The sequence below is a fragment of the Nymphalis io genome, chromosome 21 (genome assembly GCF_905147045.1).
Source record: "Nymphalis io chromosome 21, ilAglIoxx1.1, whole genome shotgun sequence".
Lineage (NCBI taxonomy): Eukaryota > Metazoa > Arthropoda > Insecta > Lepidoptera > Nymphalidae > Nymphalis > Nymphalis io.
Window position 1 is genome coordinate 7,772,024 of NC_065908.1, and position 18,123 is coordinate 7,790,146.

Consider the following 18,123-nt stretch of genomic DNA (forward strand, 5'->3'; position numbering starts at 1 on the left):
TTCACATTCTTCAAATTTAATACTTTTTAGTGTAAATTATTTCAATATAGTGTGTGTTACGAAAAACCCTCATGAATATTCCAATATTTCACAGTAGACCAATCAAATTACATAATATTATCGACATCGATAACGTCACTTGCGCGTCACTACACGTAATCGGCCGGTTATCGTTCGAGTCTATTCAGTGCGAGCGAACGTTCGGCCCGCCTGACGCGTACACGCTACACTGCGTTCGATGACAGGATTGCCGCCATCAGCGGTTTCGAAATTCGAATTTTCGTGTTTTACTTTTTTTTCCTGACATATTTCCCAGTGATTTGTGACCAGCTACTATTTTTGGTGACAATTTGTCCTGTGTGAGGTGAAGTTTAACTAGGCATCGATAATTTTATATTATCATAACTTCTTGGTGTTTTATTACGTAAATAAGAAAATAGCAGCTGTGTTTAGGATTTTCATTCTTACAAAATACAGGTAAAATAATTAACTATATTTTAATAGTTATACTGAAATGTTAATTAGTTTATATTATTTAAATAAATATTAAAACAATGTGTAATCGTCAAAATCGTAATTTCCGCTCAACGAGTTCAAAAAAGAGGCCAATAATTGGGGTCGATCACGGCATTTTGCAATTTTCTATATATGCAACGTATTCATGGTACTAGTGGCGGTGATTATGCAAATTGAACTTTATTTTAATCTTTGCGATTTTTATGAAGCATATCCAAATATTTGTACCGCCGCAGTCTTAAGTAATATTTACTTATAAGCCATACCTTATTTTTCGTTTGCTTAAATATATATATACAAAAAAAACCAAGGCAACAGTTTTCACGTTTAAAATGTCGTAACTGCCATAACAAGAATTTACAATTATTTGCGATAACTACTTATAACGATCAATAACTAATGGAAGCCCAGAAAAAGAATCACAAATGACATAATTATCTCTAATTTATGTACATCAATATTAAAAGATGAGGAATGATTCGAAATTCAAAGTAAGCAAGAATTCATTAAATTGATTCAAAATTCGAACATACACGATTCCAAAATGAAATTAACCAATTGCAACTAAATAAAGATATTACCCTAGATAATATAACATTAATATAACGAACGTACGATGATATTTGCGTATAAATTATAAAAAAACTGTTCTATCAATATTAATAAGTATTAAAGGAATGGAATTTTAAATTAACGAAAACTTGGAAATTAGATTTAATTATTCGAACTGACACTGATTCCAAATTTAATCTAGCAAACCAATGGGGAGATGAAGGTCACGCTCAGGACGAGACAGCACTCATAAACGATATTTAGGAGCAATTCATTAATGATGATCCAATTCACTCACACGCGCAATAAAATGCTATCGCTGTCTCTTTTGCATATTCGCCAGCCATGAAAGTAAACCGTAAAAATAATATCACAGTTGGAAATTGAAACGCAACAGTAGCGAAGGTTCAGATGAAATAAATTAAAAGCCAACAACCAGTCCGGAGTTTAATAGCTCATTCCATTACGAGACGGAGGCTGCCGTGAATTAATTATAATAGCGATTTAAGACCCCCTGACCCCTTGTCTTGAAACGGATAAGCCCCCTTAGAAATCCTATCTTTGAATTCTACAATTTGAATTTTATCTGATAATTGAAATCTATTGAAGAACTGTATTCATACATCTCTAATTTGCTAGGATCGTAGGATTTAATCTGCTGTACAAATCGTAGACAATGTACAGTCTAGCAATGATAAATATGCGTCATATTTCTGCAGTACTTAATCATCTATTTAAGATATCTGAGCTGGAGATAGTTGTATATACCTGGTTTATTTCTTCTGGCGTTTTCGAAACCGCAATATCAAAACATATTAAGCCATAAACTTACTCCTTACAAATGACACGAATATCAGAATTGAGTATGACCAAACAGATAGAGCTGAATATGCAATGTGAACCGAGATGACCTAGTTAGAACACGTGAATCTAAACCGATGATCGTGGGTTCAAACCCGGGCAGGCACCACTGAATTCTCATGTGCTTAATTTGTGTTAATAATTGGCGAAGGAAACATCGTGAAGAAACCTACATGTGTCTAATTTCATTGAAATTCTGCCACATGTGTATTCTACCAACCCGTATTGGAGCAGCGTGGTGGAATAAGCTCCAAACCTTCTCCTCAAAAAGGGAGAGGAGGCCTTAGCCCAGCAGTGGGACATTAACAGGCTGTTACTGTACTGTTACTGTATGCAATGTGAATTGGGACATCGTGTACAGCAATACCAGAGGTCATTTATATGCGAGTTTCTAAATTATAACGGTCGATACTTTAACAGATTAATTCCATTTACATTCAAAAATTAGTATTCTAAATTTAAAAAAGTTTATAAAATGTAACTAATAAAACACAAAGGCGCCTTTTAACGAACTGAAAAAAGCAAGGTTGAAGGGAAAATGATAAATTTTAATTGTCTAATAAAATTCAATCTTAATCAAATTTCTGAAAAGAGAATTAATGTTTATTTCAGATTCTCTGTCTCGTAGAATTTATCTTTTTATTTATTAAACGTTTTTTTTTTCAAATTACTCAAAATATCCCACGGGTGTTAGATAGCTTGATTTGAATTCGGAAATAGTTACAAGTTTATTACCTATTATGGCATAATATAACCTTCTCCTTAAAGTGAACTTTTGCTCAGCAGTGGGAACATTCACTGGCTGCTACCTATTTATATTGTGTGTATTGTGTTATATTTATACGGCTATTTAAATTTATTTACTTTTAACAAAGTCATATTTAAATTTGCAACCTATTCAAGTTGATGGCGATATGCCAGAAAGCCTCACGCAAGTGTTAAAAATAAATATACAGAGTTTCAACTAAAACATATGAATGGTATAAAACGTAGCACAAACAAAAAGAAACATTGTACATTTTGTATACATTGATATAATCCACACATAGCACGCAACCTCTCACACAAAAATGTTACACACGAACACACGTGCTCACATAAAATACATAGCTTTCATTAGTCATTATAAAGACTTGCCTCCTTTTGTTTTTAATGATAAGAATCAATTATTGTAAGAAAAATATGGAAGGAATTGAACTTCTAAAACAGCGTAAATATATGTTGAAATTCAGGTTTTGTATAAGAATTGAAAACAAAACTTGTTGTTATACATAATATATATAATGATAAGCCATGACAATTGACTCGATTGATTTATGATTCTCTAATTTAATATCTAAAATACATAGATAAGTTGCAGATAAATATGGATATCGTTGTATAATGAGCAACGGGCGTTTTATCGCTAGAACAGTGATCTCTTTCAGGCAAACTTGGGCGAACTGACTAAATTGTCAGAATTGTATAAATATTTCATTCATATATTATGTGCTTATGATTTCTTAAACCGTGCATCAATAAGCTTATAGCGATAACAATATAATTTAATATTAGAATTTTTGGATATAATATCTGCTATAACAGTGTGTGTGTATATGTGTGTGTGTGTTATAAATTAGAAGCTTAAATTATGCTTGGGTATTATCGTTTGATTTATAAATAAACTTTTATTTGTATATAATTATTTCATTTAGACGCCATTCTTATCCAAATCAATACCCAAATCGTTTCCGAGATACACGTAATAAATTTATATATAAATATATGTATACGAATTTTACATTTAATAACATATTTTAAAAATAGTAGCAATTGTATTAATTACATTGTCAAACACTTTTTTCTAACATACTACACGTAATATAAATAAATAATAAATAACACATCTTGCAAACACCAATTAATATGTTCAAGAGTATGTTGCCATATATAATAAATATATTATGTAATACATTTCCAATTTCGGAACCAACATCCAAATGCCTTACACACGATCCATGTGGTCACATCCGTTGGATCATAACAAAGGGATTTTTTTGTAAAACCCAACTTAATTTATCCGTTCCATAATAAAATCAAGTCTCTCAAATCGTTCAAAGAGTTGCGTGGGATGCTGTCAAGCGTTTAATTAAAGATATCCACTGACCGAAACTACTAAGAGTTCCAGGCACTTCACATCAAAAGAAGTGTAATTGGGGCTACTTGGAGAACCACGTTGGCTTCTATGATGCAGCGAGTTGTGAAACTGCTTACAAAAGAATTGTAGATAATGAGGTCTAAGAAAGGTCTCAGAAATATAGATATTTAGGTACACGTGGGATTTCAGTTAAGAAATTCTACATTTTCTATTGTAGTATAATGTTATATATATAAATATGCAACTAGCGCTTTATACTTAACTAATTTCTACAGCTCTTTCTTCAAAGATGAAGGGTTTTCATACAAAATGTTATGCCTTTTATTACCTTAGGAATTAAATTTAAAAAAAAATCTTGTTTCATACACATTTTTATACCCTTTTTTAATACTAATTACATTATCAAAAAACCCTTTCTTAGTGCTAAACTTGTGTAAAAGGAGCCCGTATGGAAAACTTTATGGTGCTATCCCTAGTAGTCAGTCACTTAATCTATTATAATCATATAGATAACTGAAACGACATATATAAATATATAATATCTGTTATAAATCACAATAGGGAATAAAATACAAATACCACATATTAAACAAACTTCCATACAGTTTTTAATCCAAGCACTCACACATACAAATCCATACAGGAACCTATGTAAGTAATATTAGTTTTTTCATGGCTCTGTTAATATTTATCAATCTTTGTATAATTTCTGTTAAATTGTTGTCATGTTAAGGATTAGACAGGACTATTACACGTTAGAATTATAATGTATCAGATAAATAAAAGCTTACTATATAAGTGATTAATTATGTTATTAGTTTGTTTTTGTTATAGACTTATTTCATTTTATTTATTATTATCACATACATACATACACCACCAACCTCAAATATATGAGTTATTCCTATAAATATATACGCTATGTAGCGATAAGGTCGCCAAAGTTGTATGCTACTCATATTTAGGTTATATTCGTGTTGTGTAATTTTTGATTTTTTTTAACATTTGTGGTGTACAATAAAGTAAAAATCTAAAAACAAAAATTCATTCACTAAATTAAATTTATTCGTGCATTTAACACTGCGTCGAAAAATTTGCTTTTAATTAAAAATCATATCGAAGTTAATAAGTTTTTTAAAACTTAACGACTGTGAAAGCGGTCTGAGACTGCAAATTGAAGGTTCAATTTTAAAATATTCATCGAAATCTTAATTAAAAGTTTTATCTATCGAAGAGAATCTATATGCAGTAAAATTTCAACCGTTCCTTGTCTGATCATGGTATTCTTTGAGTGGTAAATGCGATTCTTTATATTGAAAAACTGTATAGCATTATTCTATTATATATTATCATTGAGCATTTAAGATGCAACCAGCTTCTAAGGCTGGAGACCCTGCTGTACTGCTCTAATATCTTTTTATTGGTGGTACGACTTAGTGTAAGTCTGTCTGGGTAGGTACCACCCACCCATCATATAATACTCTATAACATACCTAAGTTATAGGCCAATATTTGTAGGCGGTGATGATCAATTACGATCAGGTTGCCCATTTGCCTTTTATGCCTGAATTTTCTCTAGTCTAGAAATTAGCAGTGTTTAAGCTTCCACCTCGGAGAGTACGTATAGCCGTTGGTCCTTTGCCTGAACTCTTTCCGATCGTGTTGCATTGGCCATACTCATGGAATAAGTACCACCATTGCTTAGTACACTATAATAATATTTTCCATTGCCGTGGACTTGTCTGGTCTCCCTTGATAGCTGCAGTCGTAAATCGGTCAGGTGGATATCGTCATGTATTAAAACCACAATATAATTCCTAACTTAAATAATATATTTTAAAAACAGTATGGAAATATATTTGTACGATTTTCACGAAAACAAGAGACCTCATTCGAAATTCCATAAAAGTCAAAACAGTTATTTAATAATTGAATGGAAACTTCGAGAGCGACAAGTCAACTTTCAAGGTCGAATTAGAGTGCAAAGTTTATGTATGTAAAGTTTGTGTGATCTAACGCAAAAATGTTTCAGTTCTCGTATGGGATTCAATTTAGAATCGGTCCATTGTCGCACAGCGTATTGAAACTATAAAATTTCCAATTTTTTTTTTTGTTTTATAGAATAGGAAGGTGGACGAGCATATGGGCCACCTGATGGTAAGTGGTCACCAAACGCCCTTAGACATTGGCATTGTAAGAAATGTCAACCATCGCTTATAGCCAATGCGCCACCAACCTTGGGAACTAAGATTTTATGTCCCTTGTGCCTGTAATTACACTGGCTCACTCACAATTCAAACCGGAACACAACAATATAAAGTATTGCTGTTTTGCGGTAGAATATCTGATGAGTGGGTGGTACCTACCCAGACGAGCTTGCACAAAGCCCTACCACCAGTAAGTATAATAATATCAATTTAAATTACACGAAAATTACGACCGTATAAAAAAAAAGTTACTATGCTATGTCGTGATGGCCCAGTGGTTACGTGAATCTTAACAGATGATTCCGAGATTCAAAACCGGAAAAGCTCTGAATTTTCTTGTGATTAATTTGTGTTTATTATTCTTTTCATACTTGAAGGAAACCATCGTGAGATAAACTGCACGTGGTTGATAAAAATCTAAGCGCATTGAAGCGAATACCCTTCAGAACCTCCTCAAAAAGGAGAGGCCGTGAGACATTTACAGGCTGCTTATTTACTTTCTTACTTTTTATGCTAGTGTCTCGAATAAAAGCTTGAGTATAAATTTAACAAAGTATTATGCACTAAGAGTCATTGACAAAGAGCCAATTTAAAATCACGTTGAAATGAAATAATTCAAAGTTTTCAGTTATTGGTATCGTTTGAAACAATCGAGCGAAAACGACGCGCCATCAATTAAATCATTTAAGTTGACATCAAAGGGAATGGAGCCGATAAAGCTGACTGCACACTGAGCGTTACTACGTCACCGTTTTGTAACACCTGGTACATTGTTACGTTACGTTTGTCGCTTTGACATTGTTTTTTAAAAGAATCGTGTTTAATTTAAATGTACCTACTTTAAAACTACATAATGTGAACGAACTTAATGCTTAGGAAAAGTTTAATTTATATTAAAATCTATTCAAATTCACTTTTACTAAAACTAAAAGTTTTCATACAAATATAATAATAAAATCATTATCCTATAAAAAATTAACATATTAGTATTTAGTACATATATAATAAGCTAATACAAATTCAAATATTAATAATAAAATTACATGTATTTAAAAATAATCTTATTTATGCTTTAGTGATCCGATTTTTTATCTTAAAATTCTCTTTATAATGATTACTTATTCCATTATTTTATACTCTACTCGCTTCTACCGGCTTCGCCCGCGTGTGAGAGAAAGGTGTTACTTACCCTATGTACTTTTCTATACCCCCGATATATAAAGTGTATGCAAAATACAACAAACAAACTCACGTTCACATTTATAACATAAGTTAAGATTAATTTATTGTATCTATAATTAAAATAGAAATATATTAATTACAATAATAATTTTGTAACAATACTTGCTTGTACCCTTTATCGGTATTTCAAACTTCTAAGGGATCGTTAGCGTCCGTAATTGTAGCAGTCTTATAAGGAAAATTCGAATTCACGGAAACGTTTACAAAATTAACGAATTCACAAAGCGGGAGAGAAATGAACGGGAGATAATTTAAACCGCTGAGTTTGTCTTGCGTTTGTCGATGCCTTTATATAATATAAAAATCATTAACGAGCTGAACGTTTTATTTACTTGGTTATATATTAATAAATTCTCCTTTTTTACGTACTTACTTGGAGGTAAGGATTTGTACAAGCCCGTCTGGAATACCACCATCAAATATTTTACCTCCAAATTGCGTTATTTAGGATTGTTGTGTTCCGGCTTGAAGGGTGAAGTGAGTCAGTGTTAAATGTACAAGGGAAATAATAACTTAGTTTTCAATATTTGTGGCGCATTGGCGATGTATGAAATGGTTAATATTTCTAACAACGCCAATGCACCACCAATATTATTTAGGCAATTTTATTATAATAAAAAAATTTAAAAATAAAATGTGTTAATAACCGTCTTAAGTATTAATCACATATATAACTATGCACGAAAAAAGGTATTGCTTGCATCGCCAATTCCTATGGGCGGAAGCAACCACTTACCTTAATCAGGTGGACCGTATTTAAAAAAAATGATTTCGATATTAAAAACAACTTCCTAATTATTAAATTTTAACCAGACTCATAACGTCCATTATTAAAATTACTAACTAATATTATAAATGTGGAATTGAGTTTGTTTTGTTATGCTTTTAGATCTTAATTACTAAACCAACCATCGTAAAACATATTGTCGAGTATACAGAAAAGGACATACGGAACTTCTGTAACGATTAGCTGTAATCGGTAGTAATGCCCTCCAGACCGATTTCGGCCACGGCGGCTAATCTCAAGGGTGATTAGCTAATCGCGCAGGAGATATTTTAGTGCACAAGTGTGTGCACAAACACAGGTGCACTCTATTCCCTAACTCTCATAATTTCATCGGCAATCCGACACGACCGAAAAGAGGCGCAGGCGCAGAACGGCTTTACGTGCTTTCCGAGGCACGGGAGTGTACACGCTTCCAACTTCCAGACTCCGGGCTGCTACTGAAAATTTTCTGACAGAAGAACCCAATAACTTTATATTGGCCCGTATATCTGTAGTCTGCGGCCTTTCATATAGCCACTAGACCAACGAGACAGTCAATGTGTAACTAGTACTGTATAGCTTAAGCATTTTATTCCTCTAATTTAGTCAAGCATACACAATAAAAAACATACAATTTAAAACTTATTAAAATGATAACAATGAAATGAGAATTCTCAGAAGAAATATATCAGAACCGAACCATGGTACAGCGTAAAGCGATTAAAATACTGAATATAATTTTTGACGATAGACATTACATAAAATGAAGCGCTACATCGCTGTAAAGGTAAAAATAAAACGCAGGTTAATAAAACCCTCACATTTCGGTGAACAGGGGTAATGGCACTCGAAAAGCAATCCTGTAGGTCCGAGTACCACTCTTGCCTATGGATGAGGCACAAATTGTAAGTTAAAGCGTCAATCGTGTACAGCATTTAATCGCAATTATTGAAATTACTGGCCAGTTTGTCAATTTCCAAATATTTAAAAGATAAAATATAAAGAAATAAACAATTGAAATGTTGCAACATTGAAAAGCTTCAATTGTATATGTATGCTTCTAGAACGGAACGTGTTCGATTTTCGAAAAATAATTTCAATTTTATCTACCATATTAGTTGTTTTACTAGTATTTCTTATGTCATCGGTAGGTTTCTAGAAAAGAACGTGTTCGATTTTCAAAAAATAAATTTAAAGTTAGGAGAGAATATATTTTTTTTAAGCAGCCGTGTGCTCTAACGAATAAATAGTAACGACAAAATCAGGACGCTCATGCTGTTGAATTGAGGCAGTCGTTTTCGAGTTTTGCGCACTCATTCCAATCGCTCTTTGGTTTCAGAGTGCGGATGTCATACGTTACGAATTTTTCCCTTAATTCCTTTTTCGTTTTATACCAAATTAATGTTTGTTGTGCACTTGCCAATTCCACGGGTCGAATTTATTGTCTGATAAATTTAAAATTTTTTGCTTGTTTTGTTTGAAACGAGCATTGTAGTCATCTCTTTGTTAAGTTACAGATTTTCATTTTCATATAAAATTGCATGCAATTGATCCTTTTCACATGTATGGAATATTTAAATGATTTCAATTAAGAAGTTGTATTGTCGCCTCTATTTTTTATATGAAAAAAAAAACTTAAAAAAATATAACAAAATAACGGTTTTATGTATACATATAACTATTATGAAATTCATATTTAAAAATAGCGAATGAGCCAGTTTAATTACAGGCACAAGGAACATACTTTCTTATTTTTCATAGTGGTAATATCTATCACCTAAGACCACCTACCACCAGATCCATTTGCCTGACTACCATCCTAGAATATACAAAAAATATTTATACCTATAACATATGCGATAGTAATTCCGTATAAAGTATTCTTTAGGAGCCAAAAATAATACCCTTAAAATTTAATTCAATTTTCATGGACATCAAAGGGTCTTAACTAAATTATAAAGTCCATTACGTACATGTTAACGACATTATTGGTGTTTGACCTTAGACACACAAATGAGTGCTTAAACGAATGATACTCGTTCTTTATCGAATGAAATTACTGGTGATAGGGCTTTGTGCAAGCTCGTCTGGGTAGGTACCACCTACTCATCAGATATTCTACCGCAAAACAGCAATATTTGATATTGTTGTGTTCCGGTTTGAAGGGTGAGTGAGCCAGTGTAATTACAGGCACAAGGGACATAAAATCTTAGTTCCCAAGGTTGGTGGCGCATTGGCTATAAGCGATGGTTGACATTTCTTACAATGCCAATGTCTAAGGGCGTTTGGTGACTACTTACCATCAGGTGGCCCATATGCTCGTCCACCTTCCTATTCTATACAAAAAAAAAAAAAAACTTGCAGAACAGCTTGTGTGATTTTAGTCACTTGAACATGTGAACGAACTGTGTAACCTATGATTAGCACTTGTCTATAAACATGTGCACAATCAGTTAGCGCCTCGCACGCTTCACGATATGGCTATTTCATTCATCTCCTTACTACATTCATTCGTTCGCTACGTTATAGTTTCATAACTTAATTATCATAATTTGAACACGTTACTTTATTTAAAAATATTTAAATATTTTTTTTATGTTTTAATGTACGCCTTGAGTAATAGATTTTAATTCATGACGTAAAACTTGTTCCAATTCCTGTATCGAGTTATTTACTGTTGAGCAACAATTATTCGAATTGTTGTAATCCTGTCTATGAGCTGTTGATATGATGGCGTATGTGCTTAAATACATCTTGGTGTATTTTAGCTTATAATCCAATATTATCATAACATAAGTGACAATTTGTTTTTCGTGTGCTGAAATTAGGAGAAGCAATTAGTCATGTTATATTTATTTTAATTACTATAATGTTTATAGTTAATCTCGTGCTCAGTGCTGAAGGATTAATTCCCAGAGGTATTTACCTAACAAAATATGTTTTCATATTTAAATTACAAAGTTCTTTTTAAGAGAAAATTTAATAAAGCGACATCCACACGGCACAGCGTGAAGCGAGCCTAGCGTACTTCCTGTAGGAAACGAACCAATATGGCGGAGAGCGCCATCTTGATCTGAGCAAGTTTTAATTATCTTGAAACATTATATGGTAACTAAAAGATGAATACGTTTTCGGGGATTATATTGGTTATGTTTATATAAAATCAAGAAATGAATAGCCTGTAAATGCAAGCCTGGTCTAACAGACTTTCAGAGGCCTCTAGGAGAATATTTGGAGTATATTCCAATTCGCTGTTCCAATGCAGGTTGGTAGATAAATATAACAAATATGGCATCCGGCAAATGCAGGTGTCCTTACGACGTATTTTATCCCAAGCATATGAATGATAAAAACACATCTTATTCTTATCACCCCCCCACCTCATGTGGGTGAAACACATAAATGTGTTTTTTCAGCGAGAAAAAAGGGGTGAATCCGCAGTCTTCGATAAATTCACACATTCTAGCCACTGAGCCGACTTGACTAAAACCAACAAAATAAAACTATATTATAGATATTAAGTACTAAATATATCATCAATAAAACGGTACTATATACGTTACATAAGCCATCAAATCATAACAATCAAATTACAACCTTAATGCCCTTTATAATATAATCCATAATAGCTATTCTAATGTATAGTTCCAGACGTCTACTGTGCAGTTTGCATATTAATGTTTCTAATCAAACATCTCGATGTGACTGTCTGGCGACTTCTATTATATTTATATTAGTACGGTATCATTACTTGATATATAACCGAACAAAGTTATAAAGTCGTGAGAAAAACTGCTTTGTTACAAAGCATTTACGTGTGAAGAAGATCAATATGTCTGTGTGTCAAATAAGTATAGTTAATTAACCTTCGAAGTGAGCTTGTTCGTTTGTTACGCTTTTGCTTCTTAACTATTTAAATGATCATTTGAGATTGTTGTAAATAATAGCCGAATCCCCTCACATATACGCGGGCGAACCCTCTTGCGGAAACTAGTGTAGTAATAAAATTAATAAATTCTTTAACTATTTTATTATGTAGTCGAAATGAAAAGAAAATATCAAATTTTAAAACTAATAAATTACTAAATAGCTTTTTGTTATAATTGGCGATGCTTATGACGTTCTAACTAAATCCCCTTTACATGTGCATGTAATTCGCACAAAGGAACGTCATCCAAGCTGCGAATACACACGTGTATATGTCGGAAATTGCTATGGTGTTTATGACACAACGTGTAAACAAGGTTGTCGACAAGACGTCAACTTCAGAATGTGAACATAACCTTAAGAAGCTTTCAAACAAAATTACTATTTTCTCTTTGAAATATATATTAGAAATATGTTTCTATTATATCACTTGTTTCCGCGAGCGATTTCGCCTGCAAGTCATACCCCCAGTTTGGCATACCCCCCACTCGTGGTCTGGTATTAATATTCTTTGCTCTTTTCTGCTTCTTTTTGTCAAGGACAAAGTGTATGATGAACATCAAGACGCTCGGTTGAGAAGTTAAAATGTTAACGCGTAACAAACAAACTCACTTTTTACTGTATTCATATTAGTTAGAATCCCTGATAAGATTTACATGGTCATAGGGCTTTGTGCGGGTACGTCTGGGTGGGTACCACCCACTCATTAGATATTCTACCGCTTAGCAGCAATACTTAATATTGTTGCGTTCCGGTTTGAAGGGTCAGTAAGCCAGTGTAACTACGGGCACAAGGGACATAAAATCTCAGTTTCGATGTTTGGTGGCGCATTGGCGAGGTAAGGAATGGTTATTATTTCTAACGAACTAAGATGTTATGTCTTGTGGCTCAAGCACCCTTCAATCTGGAACACAAGAATTTAGTATTGCTGTTTGGCGTTAAAATATGTGACAAACGAGCAATATACATATATTCTTTTCTCAAATATATATTGGAAAAGTCTAAAAATATTTTATTATTCCTGATAAGAGTGATTTATTATTCGAATCGAATGACGTGAGATATTGTTATATACCAATAATTCAAAAAAATATATTTGCATTTAGTCGAAATTTAAAAGATTTTATGTATTCGACCTCTGAACGCTCATGATTGATATCTTCCTGGCTGATTTCGGTCTCGGCAATCATTCTCAAAGTAATAGTGCACAAGTGTGGTTGTAATAACAAATGCACTCTCTATTACTGTCGCATAAACTCATTAAAGACAAAAGGAAATGGAGAGAGGAGATTGTGCTATGGATTTTGTAAAACATGTGTACGTATTTGCGTGTAAGTTTTTCTAATCAGAAGAAATGATTTTCGTCCTGCTCTCTAGCTTTTCATTATCTTTCACTTTAAAATATCGTTCGTGTGGAGACATCTCGACTTATAATTTCGCTTGGCACACATTGAGACACGAGGATTGACTAAGCAAGTATGAATTCCAAGCTAAACTAACTATTAAATTCTAAGACCCTTGTACTTGGCATCGCTTCGTTCATTCATCTTCAATGGTAACTACAAAGAATACTAATCAATATTATTCAATTATTCAAGCGCTTATGGAACAATAGTTCTCTACAATGTATCATAGACTCTAGAAGATATAAAATTCGCTATATAAAACTAAACGCTTCAGTAATCTATTATTTTTGGTTTCGAAACTCTAAGCTCAATTGAGAATTTTTTTGTCAAACCAGACCCAGAAATGAGATTTCATTAATCTTTTAAGCTGACGAGATCATTGGGTAAGATTTATCATAAAACATTTTAATACCAAAGCAGAGATACCGTGGCACCATTGTGAAGCAAAGTAGTAAGCAGCCTGTATAAGTTCCACTGCTGGGCTATGGAAACCTCTAAATTTTAGGAGGTTTGGAGCTTAGCTCACCACGTGGTTTTAATGCGAGTTGGTGGTTACGGTTTCCTCATGATGTTTTCCATCACCACCGAGTATGGAATGAATGAATAAATGAGATGAAACTTTAAACAATTCTAATTCCGAGAATAAAGTTATTTTTTTAAACATACGTTTTACACTCGCAGTATGTATTTACCAATTCATTTTTTATGCTATTATTAAACACATTCAATCCATGATGTTACTCCATACTAAGCCAGAATAAAGTTCAAGAGTTAAAAATAACAACGAGAGATTTATTTACCTAAATATTTTGTATTCCGAAATTGGCTCCTGCCAAACAAACCCACAAAAAACAATGCATCTTTATTATGACCACTTAAATGACTAATTAAATTTGCATATATTTGCAAGTATATGTTATTTTCGGTACATGAGGCTAACAACGTTCGTGGGCGTGAAAAATCAATCCGAAACATAAATACGCAATAATTCTGGGTCATCGCACTAATGAAAACGACTGTAAGATAACATCAAGCTGTTAAAATTTTGTATTCAGACTCAGGCTTCTAAATTCCACTAATAGGGACTTATAAATACAATGTACGATTTTAAGAATGTGTTGCACACGCACACACACATATTGTATACGTACGTGATGCCCCTCGCATGAGCAAGTGGTGCCCTTGTCTGGCCGTTGTCATCGAGGAGTCATTCGCATCGCCTGGAATGCAATGTCATGACACCAACATGACATTTCCAGTCAACATCTAGTATAACTTTGAAATCTTTCACGCTTATTTCAAGGTTCAAATTCAAATACAGTTCTTGAATGGATTTAAGATTTTTTGTTAATAGAGGCTGTTAAAGCTGTTAGCGATTTTGGACGATATCTTGATATTCATTAAGTCCAAATTCTAAAATTTTCAATATGCCGCAAAGGGCATTATCCAGACTCAACTGAAACTTATACTTGCATTCTATAATCGATATAGCAATTTAAATGTAAACGTAACCAATTAGAATTCGATTTTGCTCGGCAATAGATATTACATACGCTCTTTCCAGAATATGTTGGTCTTGAATGGCATTCCTCGTTGATTTATGGAAGGACGTAGAAGACATTTTCAGCTATTGAAGATTGAGCTCAATGTCTAGGAGAGCAAGACTTATATTCGTATTAACGTTTTCTGATCGGTCGGCTTGCAAGTGCGTCGACATTACAATTTTAGCCCGGATGGTTTCAAACAGTTTTTATTGTGGTAGGGTCATGACGCTTTCTTTTTGTTTTGCGAGTTTCTGCGTAGTAGTTAGGACTCAATTAACTAGATTGGTATGACATCATGATTTTGTAAAGTATTTAACGTGCCAGGAACATTCATTTCCTTTGTTAAGTTTTGTTAAGTTAGAATTAATCGTAAAGACGTACAGAAAAATCAACACGTAACTGTAATATGACTGTGGCAACTTGTGTTCAACTTAAGCATTTATAAATACGTAATATTGCGATTTAAAGTTTTTTTTTTAAATTTCGAATACAATTTCAAGCGTTTGCTAATAAGCTCGAGGTTGTTACGTAATAAAATCTAATAAATTATTTCTTTGGAAATTCTATTCTTAATTCAATACATTATCAATGTCAGTTATTTTTACAAATATCATTTATATTTAAAGAATTACAGTTTTAGGGTCCGTTCACACAGACCGGCTCGGAGAGCATCGGCCTGCTTTTTTCTTTTCACACAGACCGGGTCGTATACGCTTGGAATTGGCCGGAGCGGAGCCGCCAACTATTTCACATCGACCATTCGACAGGCTGCGCAAGCGAGAAAGAGCACGCAAGCGGAGCCGGTCGGCTCCTTTTATTACTTCACACGAAGCGCGTTCAGGCATTTTTAATGACAAAAAAGGTGCAAATGCAAAAATAAACTTTACTACAATCACTCAAAACACTGTTTCCAACGTGATAAAAATCTGCTCTCCTCTCCGAGCCGGTCTGTGTGAACGGACCCTTAGAATTACAATTTTAGTTTTTTTTTTTAAATGGTTTTTTAGCAGAATAAAAAAAAGTAATATTACTACTTCTTAAATTATTAACTTTGTTTTTTTGCATACAATTTGGGAGAATTATTATCATAAGCCTATATTATACCTATTATGTACTTTTTCATTTAAAATACATACATAAAAATATACAAAAATAAAAAAATAAGTACAGACAATAACTTATCCATTGCCTGTTGTTTTTATAGAAAACTAAGGAAAATTGTTAGAAGACATTTTATAGAGAATAAATTTCATTCAGGTTTCAACCGCGATCATACCTTTTGTTTTATTTTGCACGACGTTTTAATAGTGGCATCTGTCGTGGTCACGAGCTGGCTGGATCTTGGATGGACTTCGTAGATATTGATATTTGTATATAAATGAAGAAGTTTCTTTAAATCTTCTTAATGAATAAAAATTAATTTGTGATTATAATTCATCTCGTGCTTAACGGTGAAGGAAAACATCGTGAGGAAACCTGCATGTGTCTAATTTCATTGAAATTCTGCCACATGTGTATTCTACCAACCCGCATTGGAGCAGCGTGGTGGAATAAGCTCCACAACCTTCTCCTCAAAAGGGAGAGGAGGCCTTAGCCCAGCAGTGGGACATTAACAGGCTGTTACTGTTACTACTGTACTGAATAAAAATGAATGTTCGTATGTTTGTTCTCTATACGTTGCTAAACTTTTCATCAGATTGTGATGAAACTTTAGTAAGGTACTGCGTACGTCAGCGAAAACCTGGCCCAATTTTTCTACGTATGTTGAATTTATTCCACTTATGTGATGCCAGGTAGGGTAACTAGTATTGTATTAGATTATTTGACAAAGTAAATAAAATTTTATTGGTACAAGTGGTGTTTGAATCCAGGACCTCGGGATCTGCTGCCTGATATCTAGCCACTAGACCAACGAGGCAATTTTTAGAAATACAAGTATGACGTCAATAGATTATTTATACCCTATTAAATTATATTTATCGTGCGACGATGTATGAAAATGATAAAAAAATATTATGTAAGCTAATCCTCCACATACGATGCTGCGCTATCACTGATTTTCTAAACATAATTACGATGTACTTTAATAATAGCGTTACACGCATGAGATTTTCTCTCACAGGTCAAAACATTTTTATTTACAAATGAAATGATAATAATTATTCGAGTATTTTAACTTCTAAAAAGGTATTGTAATTAGTAATAAAATAACATTTATTTATTCGACCTTTATTTTCAGTAATAAGAAGCATAACTATAATATATCCTATATTTATATTCCATATAATATATAGATTAACCTAAATATAAGAAAAAATAATGTCTGTACATAGTTTACTATTGAAAAAATAATCACCGAAAATATTAATATAACAAATATTTTTCTCAAAATAAACATATTACAAAATTCTTTCACCAAAGGTTGTCTGTTAGAGATTTTATTTTCTTTTTCTATGATTGTTTCCTACTTCTCTCATTTTATGTATATGTTGTGCAAAAAGTGTTAAATAAATAAATAAATAAAATATAATTTATTGTTATTATTATTTACTTTTCAGAAGTTTTGTCTCAAGTTGATAGATCACTATTCTATAAACGATCATTTTGTTTAAGAGCATTTATTCGGTACGTATGTTATATAAATACGTATATAAAAAATAATCCAGAATATTTTTTTCTGTGAAGTATATAATAGACAGACCAAGTCAATTCCAGCGTATGTTTAATGTTAATGATATAAGCTCAGTGAAGACAAGTACTAAAATTTAAAAACCAACCTATATCGTTATTTGGTTAATAGTTTATGCTGTGTCTCCTACTTTCTAATGTCAAATGAATAATGAGAGAAAGAGAGAATTCATTCATGTTTATGTTTAATTAAATACCAGCTAAACGATTATAAGTTAGTTCGCAAGCGATTTTGCGAAATAAAAATATAAATCAGATTCGCGATCGCCAACCAGTG

General features: G+C 32.8%; 1 protein-coding gene across 4 annotated transcripts in view; it reads left to right on the forward strand.

The window, feature by feature from the left end:
• Positions 1-18,123, forward strand: part of LOC126776764 (brain tumor protein) — a 486,286-nt gene that overhangs the window by 150,923 nt on the left and 317,240 nt on the right. The window contains exon 1 of one of the 4 annotated variants that reach the window (XM_050499513.1): positions 440-477. The exons of the other annotated variants lie outside the window; for them this stretch is intronic. The gene's annotated coding sequence lies outside the window, so the exon portion shown is untranslated. Of the gene's footprint in view, positions 1-439; positions 478-18,123 lie in introns of those variants that run through there. 4 annotated transcript variants of the gene reach the window in all.